The sequence below is a fragment of the Bos mutus genome, chromosome 5, assembly GCF_027580195.1.
Source record: "Bos mutus isolate GX-2022 chromosome 5, NWIPB_WYAK_1.1, whole genome shotgun sequence".
Classification (NCBI taxonomy): domain Eukaryota; kingdom Metazoa; phylum Chordata; class Mammalia; order Artiodactyla; family Bovidae; genus Bos; species Bos mutus.
In genome coordinates this window covers 67,505,758-67,513,239 of record NC_091621.1, presented here as the reverse complement: position 1 = coordinate 67,513,239, position 7,482 = coordinate 67,505,758, and the positions used below count along the sequence as shown (strand labels likewise).

The 7,482-nt window shown below is 42.2% G+C and overlaps 1 protein-coding gene across 1 annotated transcript in view; it reads left to right on the top strand.

Moving 5' to 3' along the window:
* The first annotated feature begins 5,668 nt into the window (after window positions 1–5,668).
* The window catches only part of GLIPR1 (GLI pathogenesis related 1), a 69,013-nt gene continuing 67,199 nt past the window's right edge, over window positions 5,669–7,482 (top strand). The window contains 2 exon segments of the mRNA XM_005909640.2: window positions 5,669–5,685; window positions 6,745–6,842. The gene's annotated coding sequence lies outside the window, so the exon portion shown is untranslated.

The following is a 7,482-nucleotide window of genomic DNA, read 5'->3' as shown; positions in this document are numbered from 1 at the left end:
AAAACTGCCCTTTTCCAGTCCTGTGGCCACTGCTGAGTTTTCCAAATGTGCTGGCATATTGAGTGCAGCACTTTCACAGCATCATCTTTCAGGATTTGGAATAGCTCAACTGGAATTCCATCACCTCCACTAGCTTTGTTTGTAGTGATGCTTTCTAAGGCCCGCTTGACTTCACATTCCAGGATGTCTGGCTCTAGGTCAGTGATCACACCATCGTGATTATCTGGGTCATGAAGATCTTTTTTGTACAGTTCTTCTGTGTATTCTTGCCATCTCTTCTTAATATCTTCTGCTTCTGTTAGGTCCATACCATTTCTGTCCTTTATCGAGCTCATCTTTGCATGAAATGTTCCTTTGGTATCTCTGATTTTCTTGAAGAGATCTCTAGTCTTTCCCATTCTGTTGTTTTTCTCTATTTCTTTTATTGATCGCTGAAGAAGGCTTTCTTATCTCTTCTTGCTATTCTTTGGAACTCTGCATTCAGATGTTTATATCTTTCCTTTTCTCCTTTGCTTTTCACTTCTCTTCTTTTCACAGCTATTTGTAAGGCCTCCCCAGACAGCCATTTTGCTTTTTTGCATTTCTTTTCTATGGGAATGGTCTTGATCCCTGTCTCCTGTACAATATCATGAACCTCATTCCGTAGCTTATCAGGCACTCTATCTATCAGATCTAGGCCCTTAAATCTATTTCTCACTTCCACTGTATAATCATAAGGGATTTGATTTAGGTCATCCCTGAATGGTCTAGTGGTTTTCCCTACTTTCTTCAATTTAAGTCTGAATTTGCCAATAAGGAGTTCATGATCTGAGCCACAGTCAGCTCCTGGTCTTGTTTTTGCTGACTGTATAGAACTTCTCCATCTTTGGCCACAAAGAATATAATCAATCTGATTTCGGTGTTGACCATCTGGTGATGTCCATGTGTAGAGTCTTCTCTTGTGTTGTTGGAAGAGGGTGTTTGTTATGACCAGTGCATTTTCTTGGCAAAACTCTATTAGCCTTTGCCCTGCTTCATTCCGTATTCCAAGGCCAAATTTGCCTGTTACTCCAGGCGTTTCTTGACTTCCTACTTTTGCATTCCAGTCTCCTATAATGAAAAGGACATCTTTTTTGGGTGTTAGTTCTAAAAGGTCTTGTAGGTTTTCATAGAACCGTTCAACTTCAGCTTCTTCAGCATTACTGGTTGGGGCATAGACTTGGAGTACTGTGATATTGAATGGTTTGCCTTGGAAACGAACAGAGATCATTCTGTCGTTTTTGAGATTGCATCCAAATACTGCATTTTGGACTCTTTTGTTGACCATGATGGCTACTCCATTTCTTCTGAGGGATTCCTGCCCACAGTAGTAGATATAATGGTCATCTGAGTTAAATTCACCCACTCCAGTCCATTTCAGTTCGCTAATTCCTAGAATGTCGACATTCACTCTTGGCATCTCTTGTTTGACCACTTCCAATTTGCCTTGATTCATGGACCTCACATTCCAGGTTCCTATGCAATATTGCTCTTTACAGCATCAGACCTTGCTTCTATCACCAGTCACAACCACAACTGGGTATTGTTTTTGCTTTGGCTCCATCCCTTCATTCTTTCTGGAGTTATTTCTCCACTGATCTCCAGTAGCATATTGGGCACCTACTGACCTGGGGAGTTTCTCTTTCAGTATCCTATCATTTTGCCTTTTCATACTGTTCATGGGGTTCTCAAGGCAAGAATACTGAAGTGGTTTGCCTTTCCCTTCTCCAGTGGACCACATTCTGTCAAATCTCTCCACCATGACCCGCCCATCTTGGGTTCCCCACAGGCATGGCTTAGTTTCATTGAGTTAGACAAGACTGTGGTCCTAGTGTGATTAGATGGACTAGTTTTCTGTGAGTATGATTTCAGTGTGTTTGCCCTCTGATGCCCTCTTGCAACACCTACCATCTTACTTGGGTTTCTCTTACCTTGGGCGTGGTGTATCTCTTCACGGCTGCTGTAACAAAGCGCAGCCATTGCTTCTTACCTTGGATGAGGGGTATCTCCTCACCACCGCCCTTCCTGACCTTCAATGTGGGATAGCTCCTCTAGGCCCTCCTGTGCCCGCGCAGCCATGGCTCTTCTGCCATATGGATGGTGTCATCTGCATATCTGAGGTTATTGATATTTCTCCCAGCAATCTTGATTCCAGCTTGTGCTTCTTCCAGTCCAGCGTTTATCATGATGTACTCTGCATATAAGTTAAATAAGCAGGGTGATAATATACAGCCTTGACGTACTCCTTTTCCTATTTGGAACCAGTCTGTTGTTCCATGTCCAGTTCTAACTGTTGCTTCCTGACCTGCATACAGATTTCTCAAAAGGCAGGTCAGGTGTGATCCGTATCAAATTACCAATGACATTTTTCACAGAACTAGACAAAAAAATTCACAATTCATACGGAAGCAAAGAAGACGCCAAATAGAAAAAAGCAGTCTTGAGAAAGAGGAATAGAGTTGGAGGAGTCAAGCTTCCTGACTTCAGATGATACTGCAAAGCTACAGTAATCAAAACAGTATGCTTCTGGCACAAAAACAGAAATATAAACCAATGGAACAAGATAGAAAGCCCAGAAATAAACCCATGCACCTACAGGTACCTTATTTTTGACTGAGGAGTCAAGAACATGCAATGGGGCAAAGACAGCCTCTTCAATAAATGATGCTGGGATAACTGGTCAGCTACATGTAAAAGAATGAAATTGGAACACTTCCTAACACCATACACAATGATAAACTCAAAATGGATGAAAGATACAAATGTAAGACCAAAAGCTATAAAACTCTTAGAGGAAAACATAGGCAGAACACTCGATGACATAAATCAAAGATCCTCTATGACCCACCTCCTACAGTAACAGAAATAAAACCAAAAGTAAGTAAGTGGGACCTGACTAAATGTAAAAGATTTTGCACAGCAAAGAAAACTGTAAGCAAGGTGAAAAGACAACCCTCAGAATGGGAGAAAATCATTGCAAATGAAACAACTGACAAAGGATTAATTTCCAAAATATACCAGCAGCCTCATACAACTCAATGCCAGAAAAACAACCCAATCAAAAGTGGGAAAAAGATCTAAACAGACATTTCTCCAAAGAAGATAAACAGATGGCTAACAAACACATGAAAAGATGTTCAATGTCGCTCATTATTAGAGAAAGACAAATCAAAACTATAATGAGATATCACCTCACATCTGTCAGAACAGCCATCATCAAAAAGTCTACAAACAATAAATTCTGGACAGGGTGTGGAGAAAAGGGAACTCTCTTGCCCCGTTGGTGGGAATGTAAATTGATACAGCCACTATGGAAGATAGTATGGCGATTCCTTAAAAAACTAGGAACGAAACCACTATATGACCCAACAATCCTACTCGTAGGCAAATACCCTGAGGACACCAAAATTGAAGAAGACACATGTATCCACTGTTCTCTGCAGTACTATTTACAATAGCTAGAACATGGAAGCAACCAGATGTCCATCAACAGATGAATGGATAAAGAAGTTGTGGTACATATACACAGATGGAATATTGCTGCTGCTAAGTCACTTCAGTCACGTCCAACTCTGTGTGACCCCATGGACGGCAGCCCACCAGCCCCCCCGTCCCTGGGATTCTCCAGGCAAGAACACTGGAGTGGGTTGCCATTTCCTTCTCCAATGCATGCAAGTGAAAAGTGAAAGTGAAGACGTTCGGTCGTATCTGATCCTCAGCGATCCCATGGACTGCAGCCTTCCAGGCTCCTCCATCCATGGGATTTTCCAGGCAAGAGTACTGGAGTGGGGTGCCATTGCCTTCTCCAAGATGGAATATTACTCAGCCATAAAAAGGAACACCTTTGAGTTGGTTCTAATGAGGTGGATGAACCTAGAACTATTATACAGAGTGAAGCAAGTCAGAAAGAGAAAGATAAATATCATATTCTAATGCACATATACAGAATCTAGAAAAATGATACTGAAGAATTTATTTACACGGCAGCAATGGAGAAACAGACATAGAAAACAGACTTATGGACATGGGGAGAAGGGAGGAGAGGGTGAGATGTATGGAGAGAGTAATATGGAAACTTACATTACCATATGTAAAATAGATAGCCAACGGGAATTGGCTGTATGGCTCAGGAAACTCAAACAGGGGCTCTGTATCAACCTAGAGGGGTGGGATGGGGAGGGACATGAGAAGGAAGTTCAAAAGGGAGGGGATATATGTATACCTATGGCTGATTCATGTTGAGGTTGGACAGAAAACAACAAAATTCTGCAAAGCAATTATCCTTCAATAAAAAATAAATAAATTATAAAGATACTATATGGTCTTAATGTCCATATGATAATGATGGAAGTGCAAATTAGTACAAGTTCTGAGGGTAATTGGACATTCTCTATGTGCAATCTTTAAAACACTCATATCTTGTTACTCAGTAATTCTATTTCTATGAATCAATCCTACTATGTATGGCTTATATATAAAGATATCCACAGCAACATTATTTATAATAAAGAAAAACAGAAAAGAATCTGAATGCCTAACAATAATTTGTTATGTAATGTTATGAGGCACTCAGAATGATTTGAGGAAACATTGTACAGCCCTCAAAATCTTTATGAAAAGTCATAATGACCAAAAATACACTTATGAAATAGTGGTAAGTAGAGAAAAAAAAAACAATATACTAAATTGCATGAAATTATGCCCACATTTAACAAATTTCTGCATATGTTGTTGTTGTTCAGTCACTAAGTCATGTCCGACTCTTTGCGACCCGATGGACTGCAGCATGCCAGGCCTCCCTGTCCTTCTCTATCTCCCGGAGCTTGCTCAAACTCATGTCCATTGAGTCAGTGATGCCATCCAACCATCTAATCTTCTGTTGTACCCTTTCCTTCTGACCCTCAGTTTTTCCCAGAATCAAAATTATGCCCACATTTAACAAATATCTGAATGTGTATTTTACATATACATTAAAAAAACATATATATGTATGTGAATGTATCTATATGAACACAAAACACTGAAAGAAGTACACCAAAAGGGTAACAGCTGGAGGGCCTCTTCTGAGGCGGACTGATAGGTGTTGGTTTTCCTTTTCAAAAAGCCAAGATTCCTGGGAATTCTCTGTGGTTCAGTAGTTAGGGCTTTCACTGCCCACGGCCTGGATTCAAGCCCTGTTTGGGAAGCTAAGATCCCACAAGCCACTAGGCACTGCCGAAAAAGAGTCAGGATTCTTTGACGGATACAGAATAAGCCACTCCGACAAGATTAGGCAGAGAAAGTATTTATTACAGCAAATAATGTAGCTGACAGAATGGACAAGGGTGCTGTAAAAACAGTCCTAGAGCAATGTCCAGATCTGGCTGATTCTGTGTAAGAAATGCTAGCAACAGGATTTTTCTACAGCTGCTGGCTGTCAGGAAGTCTAGAAAGCTACTGCTAAACTGTACCCCCAGAAGCTGTACATGTCTGGTGCCACACTGCCAGTAAAAATGGGAACAATGCGGAAGCAGCTCCCACGTGTTACTCATCTCCAAGTGATCAGAGGGTTGATACATAACTGACCTAAACCATAAAAGGACAATTCTGACTGCTGGAAGGAGAACATAATGCAGGGGCAGGGGAGGAAGCAAGCAGACTGCTGGGGAGATCATCACCATATTCCAGGTGAGAGGTAAAGATTGACGGGTGAGAAGTGGTTGAACTCTGGGTGTATTTCAAGGGTGACTCCTAGATCTTGACCTGAGAATTTGGGGGCCTCAGCTGTAGCATAACTGAGATAGGAAAGATCGTAGGTAGAAATCATAATCGAACTATGTGCTGGGGTGTCCGCAGTGCAGAAAGTCAAACTCTGATGACAGGTGTTTGCGGCAAACTTCCTGGTGGCTCAGACAGCAAAGCGTCTGCCTACAATGCGGGAGACCTGGGTTCAATCCCTGGGTCGGGAAGATTTCCTGGAGAAGGAAATGGCAATCCACTCCAGTATTCTTGCCTGGAAAATCCCATGGACGGAGGAACCTGGTGGGCTACAGTCCATGGGGTTGCAAAGAGTCGGACACGACTGAGTGACTTCACTTTCACTTTCAAGGGTTTATTGCAAGTTGACTTTGCAGAGCTGTGTGGTCTTATGTAAGGCAGTTGTGGGCAATTGACAGTGAAGTGTGAGTTACTAATCTAATTTGATATGGTTTGCTCTGCTTGAGGAAGAAAACACTGGTACCTTGGGAGGAAGCAGTCTACATTGTTGTCAGCTGCCTCTCTCCCTAATCAATTTGATCTGTTGGTCTCCAACATTTGTACCAGCTGCTGCTGCTAAGTCACTTCAGTCGTGTCCGACTCTGTGCGACCCCATAGAGGGCAGCCCACCAGGCTCCCCTGTCCCTGGGATTCTCCAGGCAAGAACAATGGAGTGGGTTGCCATTTCCTTCTCCAATGCATGAAAGTGAAAAGTGAAAGTGAAGTCACGCAGTCGTGTCCGACTCTTTGCGAGCCCATGGACTGCAGCCTACCAGGCTCCTCCGTCCATGGGATTTTCGAGGCAACAGTACTGGAGTGGGGTGCCATTGCCTTCTCCGATTTGTATGAGAGCAGATGTCAAATGAAGTCTTTCTCTTGAAATGTGTACCCAAGGCTCAAGCCCCTGAAGTCTGGTCGCCATCTAGGTAGTGGGGGAGGGCTTGGTATGGTCCCTTTCAAGGAGATCAAGAGCAGTCTTTGTTCTTACAGGTTCCAAATCAGAAGTGTGGGGGAAAATTCAGAACCATTAGTTTGGAGAATCCAGACATCTGAGGAAATTAGAATTCAAGATTCAGTCCAGTTTACAGGTACATACAAAGTCTCAAAGACAAAATTAACAGGATTAGAATCTAATAGAAAGATACAAACATAAATTTTCTCTATACTATCATCCCCATTTTTTATCAAAAATAATCCTAGTAAAACTAATTTGTTTTCACTAAAGTTAGCCTGATAATTTATAATGACTATATAAGATCTTTTTAAGACTGCTTTGCTGAAGCAAGGTGCTGGGTTGACTTTTCCAAGAAGCTTTATTGGCTCCATAAGTGAAAGTGAAAGTGAAAGTGAAGTCATTCAGTTGTGTCCTACTCTTTGCGACACCGTGGACTGCAGCCTACCAGGCTCCTCTGTCCATGGGATTCTCCAGGCAAGAATACTGGAGTGGGTTGCCATTTCCTTCTCCAGGGGATCTTTCCAACCCAGGGATCAAACCCAGGTCTCCCTCGTTGCAGGCAGACGCTTTAACCTCTGAGTCACTTTATTGGCTCCATAAAGCTAACCTCAATTCCTTAAAGCTGTCTGGTCATATCTGAGTTTATGCTTCTCTCTCTCGAGTATGACAATCCAGTCAAACCCTTGGTAATTAAACCACTTGGGTCATTTCAGGGGCTCTGAAAAGTTCTGGTACTGTGGTCCTTTATGTCTCAGTGCAGAAAAGAAATCAGA